The sequence below is a fragment of the Coregonus clupeaformis genome, chromosome 11 (assembly GCF_020615455.1).
Source record: "Coregonus clupeaformis isolate EN_2021a chromosome 11, ASM2061545v1, whole genome shotgun sequence".
NCBI classification, from domain to species: Eukaryota; Metazoa; Chordata; class Actinopteri; order Salmoniformes; family Salmonidae; genus Coregonus; species Coregonus clupeaformis.
This window is the reverse complement of record NC_059202.1, coordinates 9,462,843-9,485,790: the sequence shown is the minus strand read 5'-3', so window position 1 is coordinate 9,485,790 and position 22,948 is coordinate 9,462,843. Positions and strand designations below refer to the sequence as shown.

The window sequence follows — 22,948 nt, the reverse complement described above, 5'->3', positions numbered from 1 at the left end:
ATTCAAAATGACGTTATTGTATTCTTAATAGAGGCAATACAACTTGATGACATTACATTACTCACCCATGTGTGACCTACGTGTGTTGACTGTGATCAGACATTCAACCTGGTTATCAGTGAGTAATACAGTAGGAACAGAATAGGAGGAGGAGGAGGAGGAGGAACGTGCTCTACAGGAAAGTAAAGAAGAGCTTATAAATCATGTGGCCCACCTACATGGAGTCTCTCTCTCTCTCTCTCTCTCTCTCTCTCTCTCTCTCTCTCTCTCTCTCTCTCTCTCTCTCTCTCTCTCTCTCTCTGTTCTCTCTCTCTCTCTCTCTCTCTCTCTCTCCTCTGAGAACTGGCAGATAGTAGCTGTCACTAGACAACAATGCACCCACACACACTTTCACCCCAGTGGATATCAACCTGTGTGTTTAACATGGCTCTGTAGATGGAGAGGACAGGGGACAGAAGCAGAGGGGACCCAGATACAGACTGATAAAGAGAAATTGAAGACCTCCTACCAGGGAGCACAGGCCAAACAGGACAACAGTGTGTGTAACTAAGTGTGTGTAATATTAGTACTAGTTGTTCTAACACTCTCTGCCTTGGTTCTAGTAAAGGCAGTAGAGGTAGCTGTAGAAGACATAGACTGTGTCCCAAATGGCAGACTATTCCCTATATAGTGCACTGCTTTTTACCAGGTCCCATGGGGCTCTGATCAAAAGTAGTGCACTATGTAAGGAACAGGGTGCGATTTGGGATGCACACATAGTCTCCATCTCTGTAATTGTCATCCATCTATCTCTAAAGTCCTTGTATTGTGGCCCCTCTCTCTCCACTCAGGCTTCTCTAAAGCCCTGTTGATGAGCAGGCATGTCCCGGGCTCTTAGGGCAGCAATAATCTCTCTTTAGGGGGCTGAGAGAGTGAAGTGAGCCATAAGAACTCTCTCTGTCAGCTTTAGTCGTCAGAAAGAAAAAGTAATAATTATAGTGCTCTCTCTGTTGCCTGGACTCAAATAAAGCCTCCTGCCTGGGCCCGTACTCCCCTGCATTGACACACACACATACACACCCTTCAATAAAGAGGCACTAATCAATCAGGGGCTCCCCTGCCACGGCTTCTTCCTGCTCCCTGTCTGAAAGGCGGACTGACAGCCCTCAACCTCCCAGCATTATCAAGGGAGACTGATTAGGCTTCTGACTGGCTACCTCAACCACCAGCTAGAAAAGCACCAGGGTTAAAGGGTCTCAATTTGAAATCGACGAGCACTGAAAAGTTCTGGACACCTGCTTTTAAAGCGATGCTTGTCTCTGCAGTTCTATCCTCTCTTTTTTGTTATTTGCAATTTGGGGTAGGTGGAGGGGAATGGGGTTGTTTGAGAGGGAGGAGGGAATCTGGTGTGTGTGTGAGGGCTGAAGGTTTGAAGGGGGAGCTTGGCTCTGGGCCCAAGGCTGGAACAAAGAGGGGACACTCTTTACATGCATAGCCAGCCAGACAGAGCAAACTGGCCAACCTAGCTGCCAGCAAATACGAGGCCAAAGAAAAAGAGAAAACTAGGGGAAAGCCAACCAACACAACAACTACCTCCATCCCTTCCACCCTTGCAGCATTTTAGCCGTTTGTTTAGTTAATATGAGAAATGTATTGGGTGGCATGCTTGTGAGGCATTAAATAGCACAAGCTGCTTAGATTTTATTGTGTTTGCGTTCAATATGGACTAATTGGCCATAGGTAAACGGAAGAGATCCCTTCGCAAACACCCACAGAGTGAACAAATACATGCAATTAGTTCAACAGAGCAGCAGAGAGACAGGTGGGTAGAGAGGAGAGGAGAGGAGAGGAGAGGAGAGGAGAGGAGAGGAGAGGAGAGGAGAGGAGAGGGAGAGGAGGGGAGAGGAGGGGAGAGGAGAGGAGAGGAGAGGAGAGGAGAGGAGAGGAGAGGAGAGGAGAGGAGAGGAGAGGAGAGGAGAGGAGAGGAGAGGAGAGGAGAGGAGAGGAGAGGAGAGGAGAGGAGAGGAGAGGAGAGGAGAGGAGAGGAGAGGAGAGGAGAGTATGCTTTGTCTGTTCTGTTTACATTCTCCTCATCAGTCCAGTCCTCTATGATGGCTCTGTCACATATCAAAGGCCCACTGTATCTACTTTAACCTCTGAGCAGAGCACACAAACATGAACAATACCCATGTCCCATGAGGCTTTGCAAATTCAGACAAAACTTTCTAAAGCCTGAAGTTTTTCTTTTATTACATGCCTATTATTTCTGAAGAGGAGGTGCGGTGGATTCTTTTTTATTTTATTCTCTCTCTTTTCTCCCTGAAATCAGCTTAAAGCACTGCTACAATTTTGCCCTCCAAAAGAAGGGGGCCCCCACTCCATCAATGAAGAACAATACCATATTCTGACAAAAGTCTGAGGGCGTAACGCCACTCCTCCATCACCAGTTCCCCCTCCATACAGACTCCACCACCGGTGACTGGTAAATGCCACTTTTAATCTTTATTTTTTCTCTTTCTCCCTCTCCTTCTCTATTCATCTGTTCTCTTCTTTGGGGCCTTCAATGGGTGTGTTAAGTATTATGCGTCTCTTTGGGGTAGGCAAGTCAGTCTGGATCATTAAAAGTAGGCCCAGCCTTTGGCCAGATCAAAATAATCTACTGGAGGGGTCACAAGCTAATGAAATTAAAAGGGGGGCGAAAAGGGTCTTCTAAATGGCTCTCACTAATCCCTCCCTTTACCTTGTTTAAGGAAGGAGGGCCCATGCCTCTGTTGGCCATCTCTACTGATAATAGGTGGAGGTTGTAGGGGGATGTACTGTATGTGAAGGGGGTGGTGTGTGTGTGTGTGTGTGTGTGTGTGTGTGTGTGTGTGTGTGTGTGTGTGTGTGTGTGTGTGTGTGTGTGTGTGTGTGTGTGTGTGTGTGTGTGTGTGTGTGTGTGTGTGTGTGTGTGTGTGTGTGTGTGTGTGTGTGTGTGTGTGTGTGTGTGTGTGTGTGTGTGTGTGTGTGTGTGTGTGTGTGTGTGTGTGTGTGTGTGTGCGTGAGTGCATGCGCGTGCATGTACCACCTCCTTAGCTGGCACCAATGGCAATCTCTTATCCATCTAAAAGACAAATGTACACTACCGTTCAAAAGTTTGGGGTCACTTAGAAATGTCCTTGTTTTCGAAAGAAAAGCAATATTTTTGTCCATTACAATAACATCAAATTGATCAGAAATACAGTGTAGACATTGTTCATGTTGTAAATGGCTATTGTAGAAGGAAACGGCTGATTTGTAATGGAATATCTACATAGGCGTACAGAGGCCCATTATCAGCAACCATCAGTCCTGTGTTCCAATAGCACATTGTGTTTGCTAATCCAAGTTTATCATTTTAAAAGGCTAATTGATCATTAGAAAACCCTTTTGCAATTATGTTAGCACAGCTGAAAACTGTTGTGCTGATTAAAGAAGCAATACAACTGGCCTTCTTGAGACTAGTTGAGTATCTGGAGCATCAGCAATTGTGGGTTTGATTACAGGCTCAAAATAGCCAGAAACAAATAACTTTCTTCTGAAACTCGTCAGTCTATTCTTGTTCTGAGAAATGAAGGCTATTCCATGTGAGAAATTCCCAAGAAACTGAAGATCTCATACAATGTTGTGTACTACTCCCTTCACAGAACAGCGCAAACTGGCTCTAACCAAAATAGAAAGAGGAGTGGGAGGCCCTGGTGCACAACTGAGCAAGAGGACAAATACATTAAAGTGTCTAGTTTGAGAAACAGACGCCTCACAACTGGCAGCTTCATTAAATAGTACCCACAAAACACCAGTCTCAACGTCAACAGTGAAGAGGCGACTCCGGGATGCTGACCTTCTAGGCAGAGTTGCAAAGAAAAAGCCTTATCTCAGACTGTCCAATAAAAATAAAAGATCAAGATGGGCAAAAGAACACAGACACTGGACATGGGAAGATTGGAAAAAAGTGTTATGGACAGACTAATCAAAGTTTGAGATGTTCGGATCACAAAGAAGAACATTTGTGAGACGCAGACCAGATGAAAAGATGCTGGAGGAGTGCTTGATGCCATCTGTCAAGCATGGTGGAGGTAATGTGATGGTCTAGGGGTACTTTGGTGATGATAAAGTGGGAGATTTGTACAGGGTAAAAGGGATCTTGAAGAAGGAAGGCTATCACTCCATTTTTGCAACGCGTTGCCATACCCTGTGGACGGCGCTTGATTGGAGCCAATTTCCTCCTACAACAGGACAATGACCCAAAGCACAGCTCCAAACTATGCAATAACTATTTAGGGAAGAAGCAGTCAGCTGGTATTCTGTCTATAATGGAGTGGCCAGCACAGTCACTGGATCTCAATCCTATTGAGCTGTTGTGGGAGCAGCTTGACCGTATGGTACGTAAGAAGTGCCCATCAAGCCAATCCAACTTGTGGGAGGTGCTTCAGGAAGCTTGGGGTGAAATCTCTTCAGATTACCTCAACAAATTCACAACTAGAATGCCAAAGGTCTACAAGGCTGTAATTGCTGCAAATAGAGGATTCTTTGATGAAAGCAAAGTTTTTTTCATTATTTCTAACCTTGTCAATGACTACATTTCCTATGGATTTTGCTATATTTCCTATTCAAACTCATTTCATGTATGTTTTCATGGAAAACAAGGACATTTCTAAGTGACCCCAAACTTTTGAATGGTAGTGTACTTGTGACAGAAGTGATAAGCAAAACTATATTTCCAGCCTAATCCTGAGGCACCCCCAGGAAGAATATGACCCGTTTCTTTTACATTTTCTGAGAAGCGAGCACATAGATATGGTCATTTTAAAGTAAGGCATTTGTGAAAATTCTATAGCAATATAGAGTCAGAAAGTGGCCGTGCGTTTGGACAATTAATAGACACTGCAGTAAATAAAACCTAATCAAAACGTGTCAGTCTCGTCCAGGACCGGACTCTACACAGACCGGTGCACCATAGCTAGTCAGACCTACAGTAGGCCTATGCAAATAAGCCATTTGCCACACGTACCTGCCATCATTCACTTTGAACTGGACTGTGTTTACAGGCTGTAGCATCAGTGCGACTTTAGATCATTAGAAAGCATTCGCCTAAAGCCACAAAATACACCTGAATGGATTTCTGCAAATATGTAAATAACATTGGAGTCCTCTTACATTTGGGAACTTTACAGTCCTATTGATACGTTTCATGTTCTATTTTGCTACTTGTAGGCTACTGTCTGTAATTTGCCTCAATATTTGCAGCCGCATGTGGTAATATCTCTGCCCACAAAATGAGGTGGAAACTGAGCTGTACTTCCTAACCTCCTCATATTACACAGATCCACAAGGAATTTGAAAACAAACCCAATTTTGATAAATTCCCTTTACTGGGTGAAATACCACAGTGTGCCATCACAGCAGCAAGATTTGTGACCTGTTGCCAAAAGAAAAGGGCAACCAGTGAAGAACAAACAACATTGTAAATACAACCCATATCTTTGTTTATTTATTTTCCCATTTGTACTTTAACTATTTGCACATTGTTACAACACTGTATATAGACATAATATGACATTTGAAATGTCTTTATTCTTTTCGAACTTCAGAGTGTAATGTTTACTGTTAATATTTATTGTTTATTTCACTTTTGTTTACTATCTACTTCACTTGCTTTGGCAATGTTAACATACGTTTCCCATGCCAATAAAGCCCTTAAATTGAATTGAAATTGAATTAAATTGAATTGAGAGAGAGAGATAGACAGACAGACAGACAGAGGGAGGGAGAGGGAAAAGGAGAGAGAGAGAGAGAGAGAGAGAGAGAGAGAGAGAGAGAGAGAGAGAGAGAGAGAGAGAGAGAGAGAGAGAGAGAGAGAGAGAGAGAGAGAGAGAGAGAGACGAAGAGGGAGGGAGGGAGGGAGGGAGGGACAGAGAGAGAGAGAGAGAGCGAGACAGACAGAGACAAGAGAGAGAGAGAGAGAGAGAGAGAGAGAGAGAGAGAGAGAGAGAGAGACGAAGAGGGAGGGAGGGAGGGAGGGAGGGAGGGAGAGCGAGCTAGCGAGATAGAGAGAGAGAGGGACAGAGAGAGAGAGAGAGAGCGAGACAGACAGAGACAGAGAGAGAGAGAGAGAGAGAGAGAGAGAGAGAGAGAGAGAGAGAGAGAGAGAGAGACCCAACCAAGGAGGTCTGCTCACCAACCAAGAATTCACAAAATGGGACGAGCACCAAATTGAGACTCTGCATGCAGAATTCTGCAAAAATATCCTCCTTGTACAGCGTAAAACACCAAATAATGCATGCAGAGCAGAATTAGGCCGATACCCACTAACGATCAAAATCCACCTAAAAGGAGTCCCCTAAGCAAGCTGGTCCTGGGGCTCTGTTCACAAACACAAACAGACCCCACAGAGCCCCAGGACAGCAACACACACCCACACACACGCGTGTGGGTGTGTATACCACCTCCTTAGCTGGCAACAGGCTGTGGGGGAGCATGATTGGGGAAGCACACAGAAACGCCATCACAATATATTGTATAATCAAACAGACATAAACACAGCCTCACAAACACATGGATAAGAACAGTAGAGGGTGGAGGTAGGATGTTATTCCATACACACACACCACTACATACATTGAGCGAGCCCACACATGCCCCAGAAAACTAGGAGAGACAGTTAATTAGAGCTAAATGTCCTTGTCTGATGACTTACACATGCACACACACGTTAGGAGAGGTCAGGCCAGGGGCGCATGGTTGATATATCAATTCCTGATTCGCTGGCAGACATGTCTATATTTAAATTTTTTACATTTTAGTCATTTAGCAGACACTCTTATCCAGAGCATACATACATACTTTTTTTTTTTTTTCTTCATACTGGCCCCCCGTGGGAATCAAACCCACAACCCTGGCATTGCAAGCGCCATGCTCTACCAACTGAGCTACACGGGGCCCTATGGGTGAAGGGCAATGTTAAGGCTGTCAAGAGAAGACCAACAGTGACAAGTGTTACATGACCTACAGTAACTCCCAGCTCCTGTTAACCAGGGGAGAGGGAAAGAATGTGAAATAGTAAAGAGGGTGCATGGGGAATGAAAGTGGGGCTGGGGCTGGAGCAGAGACAGAGGCAGGGGCAGGTGTTGCTGCAGCCCTAGCCCTAGCATCAACCTATCCATAGCCCTTACCTCTGCCTCATCCTCTGCCCCAGCCCCTACCCCAGCCCAAAGTCCCTGCCACAACCCCTGCCCCATATCTCTTCCCAACCCCTCTACTAAAGTGTGCAGGGCTTCTGAGAATCCTTCCAGTCATTAGGTAGCAGGCAGACATCAGCTCTGTATCCCAGCAGTCCAGCAGTAGCCAGTTGAACCCAGACGCACAATTCTCGGACAAAAGCACCGAAGAGCAGAGCGTTGAAAAAAAGAGGATAAGTGAGTGAGTGGGAGAGAGAGGGGAGAGAGGTTGAGAGGGGGAGAGGAGAAATGGTTGTGGGGTGGGTGGGGAGGAAGAACAGGGAGAGATTCCAATTTCTGAATTGAGTCCACGCTCACCCCATTCATTTGGTATTCTGCTTAAATCAGGGCTTTTGTTTGGCCTGGCGCAAAGTGGTGTCAATCATCTCGACCCGGTTTTGTAGGATGGGGGAATTTATTATGAATTTGCTCCTGCAAATAATGAAGACCATCACCCCCTCCCTCTCTCCCTCCCCCCTCTATCCCTCCCTACTGCAAACCCCAACCCCACCTCACCCCACACTCCATATCAATGCTGGAGAATAGGCAATAGAGAGTGAAGTTAGCAATCTAAGGCCCACTCGCACTCTGGACCCACATCAAAGTGACAGAGACGTCCAATCAGATTTGTCTTACAGGCATTACATGATGAATATGGTGCGGCCGCGGCACAAAAGCGTCTTTGTGTCGGCCGGGAGCAGAGACTATTCACAGCCCACCACAGCCATCCAGAGTATAAGTAAATGGCCAAAAGGGCCCTCGCCTAAAAAAAGCCCCCAAACTTGTGCAGCACAATGGGCCATGCAAATGATGCCCCCCACCCCACCTCCAACATCCCCCCACCAGCACCACCCTCTACCCCCTCAGGCCTGTGGTTGGGTGTCTCCTCCTCCTCTGGGTCGTCTGAAGTTTAGGCCCTATTCAGCCACACACTGAAGTGTCAGTTAGTAGTGTTGGGCTGCGAGCATTCAAACTTGTTTTTTCCCCTTTCCTTTCCTCCATCTTATTCGAAAATAGAAAGATTCCTTTTTTATAAAAAGATAGAAGAAAAACATGAGTCCAATGACTGACTTTATTGTCGGGGAGTGAGGCTACTTGGCGGGGTGGTGCAATGGGAGGTTGCCTATTGAAGACTTTTGCTGCGGGGGGAACGAGGGAATGGCCTTCTGACATGAACTTGCATGAGGGAGAAAAGAGAAAATGAAATCTGATGGGCTCCATTTGGCATGGAGAAAGCCATTGTGTGTTTTGTTTGGAAGAGCCAGGTAGCCATTCCTAAGAAACACAGGAACAATGTGGCTCAGTGCATTGGGTGAGTGGACCACTGAATCCAATGGACCTTCATCACACTGTGGCCATAATCGTTCCAAATCCAGGCTAGCAAGGAAGGAAGTGTCCACACTTTCCTCAAGTTTGACCTTTAAAAATGAACACTTAATTAATAAACCAACAAATGGGTTATTAGTTGTCCATCCATTAAATGTCTATCAATTTTGGCCCCACCCACTTCTTTAGGCAATTTAAATTAAATTAATGAATTAAATTCAAATGTGGTTACATAATATATTGTTTGTCCCAGTCAGGTCACCAAGTTTGTCCTAGTCAAGTGAGGAAATTCTCCTGATGGTTTTGACCTTCACAACAGCCTCTCTACACTCATTACTCTTCCATTGGCACCTGCTCACTTGTCCAGCCATGTCCCTCTCTATCTCTGCCTTCTCTTCCAGCCGTGTTTGTACAGAGCAGGCTAGACACGGAGCATGTGTTGTAATGCCATCCACACGTTACAAATGACCCAACTGCAAATTCATCCGACGCTTGTTTTCCTTTTATGTGGTGTACGTCTGTATGCCTGCTTAAAAATTAACAACACTGTAAGCATTGCCCAAGGTTGTGCACCAGCTCTCCATCTACAGTATCTTTCTCTATCTCCCACTCGGTCTCTTTATTGTGTTCTGTATGTGTCTCACACTATCTCTATCTCTCTATTCAAATGAATCTTTAATGCAGAATACCATAATGAACCTTGCCTAAGTAGGCCTGTTACCACCTGCTGGAGCAGTGGTTAGCAGGTTTCCCTTCGGGCATGGAGACCAGGGTTTGAGCCTTGCAAGGGGCGTTGCATGTTGGCTAAAATCGCTACAACGGTGGGATGGTGCTTTGGGGGCCATTGGAGAGGTGTGCACATTCATTCTCATGGTCTAACTTTCTTATCAAATAACTTTTTTGAAACCACAATTTTTGTCAACATTATTTGGAAAAGGAGAGAACAGCCAAAGAATAGGCTACATGTTACATGGTTAACAAGATCCAAAATTATATAATTATAATAAGTAGTGTCAGGCAATAATGACCCTAGTCCTCACCATCTAATCTAGAGGTCAAAGAAGCTACTTGCCAAAACAAAGTCCGCTTTCACCATTTTACAAGCACAGTGGCTGACTTATTACTACTAAGGGCTTACCTACAGACCTCAACACACCTCTCACCTGCACACAGGTGGAAAGCTGGGACGTGTTTGGATTGAGGGCCTTGCTCTCTGACACCTGTCTGATCCCTGCATTGACCTCTTACAGCTAGACCTGATGCTATTCAGATACTCACTCTACTTATCATAGGCTTCTTTCAACAGGTGCCATTTTCTTTTAAAACATTTTTACTGCAGTGGGCTAAATTAGGGTCACACAGTGTTCCTTGGTAGTCTTAAACAAATCTACTTTGAAACAAAAGTATACACATGGTTATGGGCTTTAGAAAAATAAGACACCTGTACCATGTCAGATATTGAGTTGAACTGTATTCAATTTTGAGTTTGCATCCAAATATTACACTTTATGTACATCACAGAAGACTGAAATATAACAAAACCGTTTGACATAGAAACACCGGATTTTCATCAGTATATATTTTTTAAAATTAATTATGAAATTATGAAATATATTAATAACAATCCACCCACTAGAGGGCAATTTGGTCATTTGACTGCAGGAAAGGCCTACGAGTATTGGGTGATACTCCTGAGTGACCTGTTTCAATGTATTAATGTATAGATGTTGCAGGATTTTCCACACATAGAGGGGGGTTCTGAAATTCTGAACAAATGCAATGGCTAGAAGAGTTATCTATGAGAAAAATAAATATGCCATAAAGACAAACTATTTGATTGATAGGCTACAATGACGCAAAATTCAATTTAAGCTCAACTTTTCAAGCACATTATTTAAAAAAACACATTTAATTTAGCCATCTCACTCATAGAAAGTAGGCTATAGACTAAGCACTTTCAGGTTTTTTATATATTGTGAAATACAATTGTGTTTGCAACACAGTAAGCTACAGCTATGAATATGCCGTTATTGCCTGCGGCTGCAGGGCCAAAACAAAAAAAGTTTAAAGAACAACACGGCTGTTGGACAAGTTGAACAATACAACCCACTTTCTCTACCGCCTCTTTCGGTGATTAGTGTTCCCATTTAGGCTAGCCAAGCAGTATTTGTAAGGAGATGAGAGGAGAAGAGAGCAGAGGAGAGGCGGGCCCATCTCTGCTTATTGAGGGCAGCAGATTAACCTCCACCACCGGTGTCTCAGGGTTGTTGTATGGGCCAATTTAGCCTGATATTATGTATATGGTAAATGTGCCGCCGGGAATGGAAAGGTTTGAGGAATACATCAAAGGTATGCCCATGGAAACGCTCCTGCGTGAATGGGTTGTTCGTGATTGATTAGTCAGTATTTGATTATTCAACAATGAATATTCCCTTCCTTAGCTAGGTTTCCATCCAATTGGCGACAGATCTTCATGCCAATATTCTCAAATCCGCATAAATAAAACATTTTCTGGGCTATTTTCTATTCATTTAAATGGACTTTAAATAAAAAATACTTCCTTATAACTTCAATTGACCTTTATGAATACAAACAAATGTTCATAGACCTCATTTGTACAATTTACAGCAATTACTTTTTTATTTTGGGACTTTGGCCATTTTAAATGTATTACATTTCATTATATGTCAAAAAAACTTCCTTAAAACTTCAATAGCTTCCACCCCATATGATTTTCATGAATACAACCAACTGTTATTGGTTCAGGGGACCTCGTCTGTATAATCTACGGTAATTACTTTTATTTATTTTTACTTTGGCTGTTTTGAATTAATTTAAATTGACTTTATATATATAATAACGTCCTTAAAACGTCAAAGGCTTCCAACCCATAGAACTTTCATGAATACAACCAACTGTTATTGGTTCAGAGACATTGTCTGTCCAATCTACGGCAATTACTTTTATTCATTTTACTTTGGCTTTTTTCAATTCATTTAAGTTCATTATATGTCAACAATAATTGCTTAAAACTTCAATGTCTTCAACTCCTTATGACGTTCATAAATACAACCAACTGTTATTGCTTCAGGGACCTCGTCTGTACAATCTATGTCAATTACTTTTGTATTTTTTTACTTGAGCTATTTTCAATTAATAAAATTTCACTATATATATATATATATATATATATATATATATATATATATATATAGTGCATTCAGAAAGTATTCAGACCACTTGACTTTTTCCACATTTTGTTACTTTACAGCCTTATTCTAAAATGATACAAAAAAATTACAATCCCTACAATCTACACACAATACCCCATAATGACAAAGCAAAAACAGGTTTTTAGAAATTTTTGCAAATGTATTAAAAATAAAAAACTGAGATAAAACATTTATATAAGTATTCAGACCCTTTACTCAGTACTTTGTTGAAGCACCTTTGGCAGCGATTCACAGCCTGGAGTCTTCTTGGGTATGACGCTACAAGGTTGGTACACCTGTATTTGGGGAGTTTCTACCAACGAAAACATTTGACCAAGCGCCTTGAACTGAACAATGATTCTACGAGAGTATCGGCATCTTTAAAAGCTTCCTATCAAAACATCCAAGAGGATCATAATAGGACCTTCATGGACTATGAACAATTTCCACCACTGCACCCATCTACTAGATTGAACCAGAAAATGACTGCTCACTGTTCGACTCCAGGTGAGCGTAAATGGATACGTGTCAGAACCAGAAAGAAAGAGAAGAATCGTTCTCCGCACGCCTGCCTTCTTCCCCCGCATCCAGACTTAAGACTTTCAAATCGCTTTGAGCCGCTGTACCAGCTGTCTTCTGCCAGGGGCTTGGGTGTTCCCTCCATCGCTGTGGATGCCCCTCCAGCTACCTCTCCCTGTCCTAGTCAATCAACTGCCTGGGCACAGCCTGGACCACCGCGGCCCCCCTCCGCTGGGCTGTGCTCTCTGGATCAGAGCTCTGTCCCTTTGGCGGTTGTGGCCTGCACGCAGCCGGCGTCGCAGCAGCCCTCTTCTCAGGTGAGTTCTGTGGCTCTGGCCTCGCAATCTGCTTCGAGACATGGCAGAGGCCAGATCATTCCTACGATTGTGATAGGGAGTTCGATGGTGAGGAATATATCTGTACCTGGGGCAAAGACTTTGTGTTTTCCTGGGGCAAAAGTTCAGGATATCGCCAGGTTGCTTCCTGAGGCTGTGAGTCAGTCACCGGGGGCTGATACTGTCATAGTTCATGTGGGGTCAAATGACATTATGAAGGGCAGCTCAAAACAGCTGAAGATGGATTTTAAAGAACTGATTGGGTCTCTACTTGACACCAACCAATGCCCCATAATATCTGGCCCTCTGCCCTCTCTAAATCGTGGCATTGAACGGTTCAGCAGACTTTTAGCCCTCCATAACTGGCTACGAGACTATTGTAGCTCTGTGGGTGTAACATTTATTGACAATTTTGATACCTTCTGGAAACAAAGCTCATATTATAAGGAGGATGGGATCCACCCAAATACTTTGGGTTCCTGGATCCTTTCACAGCATTATAAGGCTGTGTTGAGACAATGACTTATCAATGACTCAAGTCCAGCTCATTTAATCCTTACCATTGTGTCGCTGAGCTGTCATAATGATTCAGCATATGTACATTATCCTAGGGGCGTTGGAAGACACAATGTAAATAACCTAATTTATGTCCCTCTTACTGTCCGGAATGCCTCTGCTGATCCTACAGCTATTGTATGCAGTAATCATATGCCTATGAACCAGAGTAATACTGTTAGCACTGAGGTGGTGTGAACTAGTAGGAAGTACACTGTGTGCAGCTCACCCTGCACTAATAAAAATTACCTGAGTATGTCTACCTCTGCTAAGCTTCCCAATAAAGCAAGAAAAATAATCAAGCATCCCAGAAAAGTGTTAAAAATAGCCCACGTTAACATATGTAGCTTAAGAAACAAGGTTCATGAAATCAATAATTTGCTAGTAACAGATGACATTCATATTCTGGTCCTCTGTAGCTCAGCTGGTAGAGCACGGTGCTTGTAATGCCAAGGTAGTGGGTTCGATCCCCGGGACCACCCATACACAAAAAAATGTATGCACGCATGACTGTAAGTCGCTTTGGATAAAAGCGTCTGCTAAATGGCATATTATTATATTATCTCTGAAACTCACTTAGATAATACCTTTGATGATACGGTGGTAGCAATACAAGGTTATAACATTTACAGAAAAGACAGAAATGCCAACGGGGGCAGTGTTGCGGTTTATATTCAGAACCGCATTCCTGTAAAGCTTAGAGAGGATCTCATGTTAAATACTGTTGAAGTAATATGGCTACAGGTTCACCTGCCTCACCCAAAGCCCATTCTGATGGGAAGCTACTATAGACCACCAAGTGATAACAGTCAGTATCTGGATAACATGTGTGAAATGCTTGATAATATATGTGATATCAATAGAGAGGTATACTTTCTGGGTGATTTAAATATTAACTGGCTTTCATCAGGCTGCCCACTCAAGAGAAAGCTTCAAACTGTAACTAGTGCCTGCAACATTGTTCAAGTTATCAATCAACCTACCAGGGTAGTTACAAACAGTACAGGAATGAAATCATCAACATGTATTGATCATATCTTTACTAATGATGCAGAAAATTGTTTGAAAGCAGTATCCAAATCCATTGGATGTAGTGATCACAATATATTAGCTATATCTAGGAAAACCAAAGTTCCAAAGGCTGGACCTAATATTATGTATAAGAGGTCATATAAGAAGTTTTGTAGTGATTCCTATGTTGTTGATATGAATAATATTTGTTGGTCCATGGTGTGTAATGACGAGCAACCAGACGCTGCACTTGACACAGTTATGAAATTGCTTATCCCAATTACTAATAAGCATGCACCATTAAGAAAGTGACTGTAAAAACTGTTAAATCCCTGTGGATTGATGAGGAATTGAAAAATTGTATGGTTGAGAGGGATGAGGCAAAAGAGATGGCAAACATACTGCAGATTGAGAAATCATGTGACTAAACTCAATAAAAAGAAGAAGAAACTACACTATGAAACAAAGATAAATGACTAAAGAAAGATAGTAAAAAGCTTTGGAGCACCTTAAATGAAATTTTGGGCAAAAAGGCAAACTCCGCTCCATCATTCATTGAATCAGATGGCTCATTCATCACAAAACCCACTGATATTGCCAACTACTTTAATGATTTTTTCATTGGCAAGGTTAGCAAATGTAGGCATGACATGCCAGCAACAAATGCTGACACTACACATCCAAGTATATCTGACCAAGTTATGAAAGACAAGCATTGTAATTTTGAATTCCGTACTGTAAGTGTGGAAGAGGTGAAAAAAGTTTTCTTGTCGATCAACAATGACAAGCCACCAGGGTCTGACAACTTGGATGGAAAATTACTGAGGATAATAGTGGATGATATTGCCACTCCTATTTGCCATATCTTCAATTTAAGCCTACTAGAAAGTGTTTGCCCTCAGGCCTGGAGGGAAGCAAAAGTTATTCCCCCACCTAAGAATAGTAAAGCCCCCTTAACTGGCTCAAATAGCCGACCATTCAGCCTGTTACCAACCCTTAGTAAACCTTTGGAAAACATTGTGTTTGACCAGATACAATTTTACTTTACAGTAAACTATTTTGACAACAGACTTTCAGCATGCTTATAGGGAAGGACGTTCAACAAGCACAGCACTTACACAAATGACTGATGATTGGCTGAGAGAAATTGATGATAACAAGATTGTGGGGGCTGTTTTGTTAGACTTCAGTGCGGCTTTTGACATTATCGATCATAGTCTGTTGCTGGAAAAATGTATGTGTTATTGCTTTACACCCCCTGCTATATTTTGGATAAAGAGTTACCTGTCTAACAGAACGCAGAGGGTGTTCTTTAATGGAATCCTCTCCAACAAAATCCAGGTAGAATCAGGAATTCCCCAGGGCAGCTGTCTAGGCCCCTTACTTTTTTCAATCTTTACTAACGAGAGTAAAGCCAGTGTGTCTATGTATGCAGATGACTCAACGCTACACACGTCAGCTACCACAGCAACTGAAATTACAGCAACACTTAACAAAGAGCTGCAGTTAGTTTCAAAATGGGTGGAAAGGAATACATTTGTCCTAGATATTTCAAAAACTAAAAGTATTGTACTTGGGACAAATCATTCACTAAACCCTAAACCTCAACTAAATCTTGTAATGAATAATGTGGAAATTGAGCAAGTTGAGGAGACTACATTTCATGGAGTAACCCTGGATTGTAAACTGTCATAGTCAAAACATGTTGAAACAACAGTAGCTAGGATGGGGAGAAGTCTGTCTATAATAAAGCGCTGCTCTGCATTCTTAACAGCACTATCAACAGGCCCTAGTTTTGTCGCACCTGGACTACTGTTCAGTTGTGTGGTCAGGTGCCACAAAGAGGGACTTAGATAAATTGCAATTGGCTCAGAACAGGGCAGCATGGCTGTCGTGGTCAAACGTTTTGAGAATGACACAAGTATTGGTCTCCACAAAGTTTGCTGCCTCAGTGTTGATGATGGCAATTTGCATATACTCCAGAATGTCATGAAGAGTGATCAGATGAATTGCAATTAATTGCAAAGTCCCAAAAAAACAATTCCACTGCATTTCAGCCCTGCCACAAAAGGACCAGCTGCCATCATGTCAGTGATTGTCTCGTTAACACAGGTGAGAGTGTTGACGAGGACAAGGCTGGAGATCACTCTGTCATGCTGATTGAGTCAGAATAACAGACTGGAAGCTTTAAAAGGAGGGTGGTGCTTGAAATCATTGTTCTTCCTCTGTCAACCATGGTTACCTGCAAGGAAACACGTGCCGTCATCATTGCTTTGCACAAAAAGGGCTTCACAGGCAAGGATATTGCTGCTAGTAAGATTGCACCTAAATCAACCATTTATCGGATCATCAAGAACTTCAAGGAGAGAGGTTCAATTGTTGTGAAGAAGGCTTCAGGGCGCCCAAGAAAGTCCAGCAAGCGCCAGGACCGTCTCCTAAAGTTGATTCAGCTGCGGGATCGGGGCACCACCAGTGCAGAGCTTGCTCAGGAATGGCAGCAGGCAGGTGTGAGTTCATCTACACGCACAGTGAGGCGAAGACTTTTGGAGGATGGCCTGGTGTCAAGAAGGGCAGCAAAGAAGCCACTTCTCTCCAGGAAAAACATCAGGGACAGACTGATTTTCTGCAAACGGTACAGGGATTGGACTGCTGAGGACTGGGGTAGGGTCATTTTCGCTGATTAATCCCCTTTCCGATTGTTTGGGGCATCTGGAAAACACCTGGTCCGGAGAAGACAAGGTGAGTGCTACCATCAGTCCTGTGTCATACCAACAGTAAAGTCTCCTGAGACCATTCATGTGTGGGGTTGCTTCTCAGCCAAGGGAGTGGGCTCACTCACATTTTTGCCTAAGAACACAGCCATGAATAAAGAATGGTACCAACACATCCTCCGAGAGCAACTTCTCCCAACCATCCAAGAACAGTTTGGTGACGACCAATGCATTTTCCAGCATGATGGAGCACCTTGCCATAAGGCAAAAGTGATAACTAAGTGGCTCGGGGAACAAAACATTGACATTTTGGGTCCATGGCCAGGAAACTCCCCAGACCTTAATCCCATTGAGAACTTGTGGTCGATCCTCAAGAGGCGGGTGGACAAACAAAAACCCACAACTTCTGACAAACTCCAAGCATTGATTATGCAAGAATGGGCTGCCATCAGTCAGGATGTGACCCAGAAGTTAATTGACAGCATGCCAGGGCAGATTGCAGAGGTCTTGAAAAAGAAGGGTCAACACAAATATTGACTCTTTGCATAAACTGAATGTCATTGTCAATGAAAGACTTTTGACACTTATGGAATACTTGTAATTATACTTCAGTGTACCATAGTAACTACTGACATAAAGATCTAAGAACAAACTTTGTGGAGACCAACACTTGTGTCATTCTCAAAACATTTGACCACGACTGTACACAGAGAGCCTACATTAATAATATGCATGTCAATCTCTCCTGGCTCAAAGTGGAGGAGAGATTGACTTCATCACTACTTGTATTTGTGAGAGATATTGACATGTTGAATGAACCGAGCTGTCTGTTTGAACTACTGGCACACAGCTCGGACACCCATGCATACCCCACAAGACATGCCACCAGAGGTCTCTTCACAGTCCCCAAGTCAAGAATAGACTATGGGAGGCGCACAGTACTACATAGAGCCATGACTACATGGAACTCTATTCCACATCAAGTAACTCATGCCAGCAGTAAAATTGGATTTAAAAAACAGATAGAAAAACACCTTATGGAACAGCGGGGACTGTGAAGCAACACAAACATAGGTACAGACACATGCATACACACACACGATAACATACACACTATACACACATGTACACATGGATTTTGTGTTATAGATATGTTGTAGTAGAGTAGAGGCCTGAGGGCACACACTTAATATGTTGTGAAATCTGTTATTATGTATTGTAATGTTTTTAAAATATATAACTGCCTTAATTTTGCTGGACCCCAGGAAGTGAATTTGTACTTGTATTTGTACTTGGCAGCAGCTAATGGGGATCCATAATAAGTACAAATACAAATACAAATTCTCTGCAGATCCTCTCAAGCTCTGTCAGGTTGGATGGGGAGCGTCGCTGCACAGCTATTTTCAGGATTCTCCAGAGATGTTCGATCGGGTTCAAGTTCGGGCTCTGGCTGAGCCACTCAAGGACATTCAGAGACTTTTCCCAAAGCTACTCCTGCGTTGTCTTGGCTGTGTGCTTAGGGTCGCTGAAAAACATACCCACAGCATGATGCTGCCACCACCATGCTTCACCGTAGGGATTGTGCCAATCATCCTCCAGACGTGACACTTGGCATTCAGGCAAAAGTGTTCAGTCTTGGTTTCATCAGACCAGAGAATCTGGTTTCTCATGATCTGAGAGTCTTTAGGTGCCTTTTGGCAAACTCCAAGCGGGCTGTCATGTGCCTTTTACTGAGGAGAGGCTTCCGTCTGGCCACTCTACCATAAAGGCCTGATTGGTGGAGTGCTGCAGAGATGCTTGTCCATTTGGAAGGTTCTCCCATCTCCACAGAGGAACTCTGGAGCTCTGTCAAACTTCTTCCATTTAAGAATGATGGAGGTCACTGTGTTCTTGGGGACCTTTTGGTACCCTTCCCCAGATCTGTGCCTCGACACAATCCTGTCTCAAAACTCTATGGACAATTCCTTCGACCTCATGGCTTGGTTTTTGCTGTGACATGCACTGTCAACTGTGGGACCTTATATAGACAAATGTGTGCCTTTCCAAATCATGTCCAATCAATTGAATTTACCACAGGTGGACTCCAATCAAGTTGTAGAACCATATCAAGGATGTTCAATGAAAACAGGATGCACCTGAGCTCAATTTCGAGTCTCATAGCAAAGGGTCTGAATACTTAAATAATGTATTTAGGTTTTTTATTTGTAATAAATTAGCAAAAATTCATACTAAACTGTTTTCACTTTGTCAATTAGGGGTATTGTGTGTAGATTGATGAGGAAAAAAATAATTGAATCCATTTTAGAATAAGGCTGTAACGTAACAAAATTTGGAAAAAGTCAAGGGGTCTGAATACTTTCCATATGCACTGGTGGGCAGTGGGGAGACCAGGAAGAGGGATTAAACGACAGGACTTAGAAAATCTATCCACTACCACCAAAATGGTGGTGAAACCGTCAGAGGAGGGGAGATCGGTTACAAAGTCAATGGATAGATGTGACCAGGGTCGCTGAGGCACGGGAAGTGGCAGGAGCTTCCCTGTTGGAGCGTTCCAGGGGGACTTGGTTTGGGCATATACAGAACAGGAGTTGACATAGCGAGTGACGTCCTGCGATAAGGTGGGCCACCAGTATTTCCCAGAGATGGATTGGGTAGTGCGAGAAATACCTGTATGTCCAGCGACGACAGCTGTGTGTGCCCAGGTCAGCAGCCGGTCCCTTATCCCTGTGGGAACGTAAATGCGCTCAGGAGGACAATTAGTGGGTGCGGGCTCCCTCTCCAGAGTCTGGCTGATGTCCGCATCTACGACCCAGACAACAGGAGTTACGACTCGAGAGGATGGAATTATGGGCGCAGTCTGGACAGGACCCTCCCCCGAATCGTAGAGACGGGACAGAGCATCAGCCTTGATGTTCTTAGAACCTGGGCGATAGGTCAGCGTGAAGTCAAACCTTGTGAAGAAAAGGGCCCACCTTGCTTGTTGCAGATTAAGCCTCCTCACTGTCCGTATGTAATCCAGGTTCCGATGGTCAGTGAGGATGAGGAATGGCTCCTTGGCGCCCTCCAGCCAGTGTCTCCACTCCTCTAATGCCAACTTCACCACCAGGAGCTCACGATCACCGACGTCGTAATTCCTCTCTGCAGGGGACAGTTTCTTAGAGTAAAACATACACAGGGTACAATTTCTGTGGATTACGCTGTTGTTGAGACAGAACTGCCCCCACGCCTACCTCAGAAGCGTCCACCTCCACCACAAAGGATATCGTGGGATCTGGGTGTTTGAGCAATGGGGGTGGAGGTGAAACGTCCTTTGAATAGACAGAAGGCCTCGTCGGCTGCTGGGCTCCACAACAACCTATGGGGCCCTCCTTTAAGGAGAGAGGTGAGAGGAGTGGCGACAGAGCTGAAGTTCCTGATGAAGCGGCAGTAGAAGTTGGAAAACCACAAAAACCATTGTAACCCCTTCATGGTGGTTGGAAATGGCCATGACCTGACTGCATCTACCTTCTTGTCGTCCATCCTCACACCCTGCGGACTGATTTGGTAGCCTAAGAAGGAGACCATCCTCTGGTGAAATTGGCACTTCTCAGCTTTGACAAACAGGTGGTTGGCAAGGTGGCGTTCCAGGACTGCTCGAACGTGAATGATGTGATCCTCCAGGGTAGCCGAGTAGATCAGGATGTCATCAATATACACAACCACCTGGTGGCCGAGCATGTCCCTGAACACCTCATTAACAAATGCCTGGAACACTGACGGAGCATTGGCTAAGCCATATGGCATCACCAAGTACTCGTAGTGACCAGACATCGTGCTAAATGCCGTCTTCCACTCATCCCCCTCCCGGATGTGGATGAGATTGTATGCACACCGCAGGTCCAGTTTGGTAAAGAGCCGGGCCCCGCGGAGCTGCTCGATGGCTGACGGCACCAATGGGAGAGGGTACCAATACTTTGTGGTGATTTCATTGAGTCCTCTGTAGTCAATGCAGGGACGTAACCCTCCATCCTTGTTGGCCACGAAGAAGAAACCAGCCGACGCAGAGGAAGTGGACGTGCGGATGAAACCTTGTTGGAGCGCCTCTTGGATGTAATCCTCCATGGCCTGGGTCTCAGCCACTGACAGAAGGTAGATGCTTCTGCGCAGAGGCGCAGAACCTGAAAGCAGGTCGATGGCACAGTCCCAGGGGCGATGAGGAGGAAGACAGGTGGCGCGGGTCTTGGAGAATACCTCCCGCAGGTCCTGGTATACCTCTGGGATGTTGTGCTGATGTCACAATCGTCATAAGCAACGGACCAAGGCGCAGCGTGATATGCGTACATCTTTTAATGAGTACTTATTAACAATAACAAAACAACAAAACGATACGTGAAGTCCTAAGGTTAACAAACACAAAACTCTCCGGAACAAGATCCCACAAATGACAAGTGCAAAACAGGCTGCCTAAGTATGGTTCCCAATCAGAGACAACAAGCCACAGCTGCCTCTGATTGGGAACCACCCCGGCCAACATAGAAATACATGATCTAGAACCTGAACATAGAACACTAAACATAGAAACTAACACCCTGGCTCAACATATAAGAGTCCCCAGAGCCACGGCGTGACAGCTGAAGGGCAACCACAGGACTCTCAACCGACGTGGAACCACAGGGGACAGGGAAGCAGGTCCTCTGGCATTCGGGTGACTAGTCTGTAATTCTCATTCTCGACCATGAGATGGTAGGGTTGTGGCGTTAAAGCCAAGAGAGGCCGAGGATGATGTTGTGGACTGGTGCACTGGTAATGAAGAAGGGAATGTTCTCCTGATGAATGGACTCCATGGTGAGGGTGAGTGGTTGAGTGATGTGGGTGACAGTTCCGGATCCTAAAGGCCAACTATCCAGGGCTTGAACTGGAAAAGGAGAGGAGAGCGGGTATGAGTTGATGTTAAGAGAGGAGGCAAGGGTCTGGTCAATGAAGTTCCCCACGGCACCGGAATCCACTAACGCTGTTGACACAGTACATGATAGCGTAATGGACACCAAAAAGAGCCTAGTAGACAGTGATGAAGATGGAATACTCACATCTGCCCTACGGGGTGGAAGATCACGTGACCGTCCCTTTGCTCGTGGATCCCGGATTCGGGCATGCCGGACACCTCTGGAGCTTGTACCCTCCTTGTCCACAGTACAGACAGAGCCCCAGATGTATCCGTCTGCGGCACTCTGCCGCGGGGAGACAAGTGACCCCTACCTCCATAGGTTCAGACTCTGATCCCGAGTGTTCACTGAGGGAGGGAGAGAAGCGATAAGAGTACCGGCACTCCCGAAATAGGTTATCCAGGCGGGTGGCCATCGCAATGAGTGCGTCCAAGGTGAGATTGTCGTCACGACAGGCCAGTTCCGTCTGGACCTCTTCACCCAAAACTCTTCTAAATAGCGTATGAAGCACCGGCTCATTCCATCCACTGGATGCTGCTACTGTCCGAAAGGTGAGCGCGTACTCAGCAGCCGTCTGGTTCCCCTGCCGTAATCGCAATAGCTGCTCACCTCCCTCTCTGCCCTCCGGGGGATGCCATGAACCCCTCATAAGAATCAAGCTCCTCCTCTCCTCTCTCCCAGACAGCCATAGCCCATTCCAACGCCCACCCAGTCAGCAGAGAAATCACAGTGGCAACCTTGGACCTCTCGGTGGTGGGAGCGCCCCTCTGATGCGTAAAATAGAGGGAGCACTGAAGTAGGAAGCCACGACATTTGGATGGTGTACCATCATATTTATCCGGGAGGGATGAATGGGCATCGCTGACCTGAGCAGGTTGCTGAATGGGCTGATGTGCTGGCTCGCTGGGTCAACTGGTTGTAGAGTATCCTCCGCTGGATGAAGGCAACGCCTCCCGGATGTGTTCGAGACGTTGCACACTGCGAATAACCTCCTCCATAGCCGATCCCAGTTGTGCCAGCTGGTCATGGTGTTGACGTAGAAGATAACCCTGTTCATCGACCGTCTGAGAGATATTCGAATTTCCTGCTGCTTACATGGTTTGAGTCGGTATTCTGTAACAATGACGCTGTGAGTCGAGAAGC

The 22,948-nt window shown here is 44.6% G+C and overlaps 1 pseudogene; it reads right to left on the bottom strand.

The window, feature by feature from the left end:
• Positions 1-22,220, bottom strand: part of LOC123492015 — a 128,647-nt pseudogene extending 106,427 nt beyond the window's left edge.
• Positions 22,221-22,948: the final 728 nt, after the last annotated feature.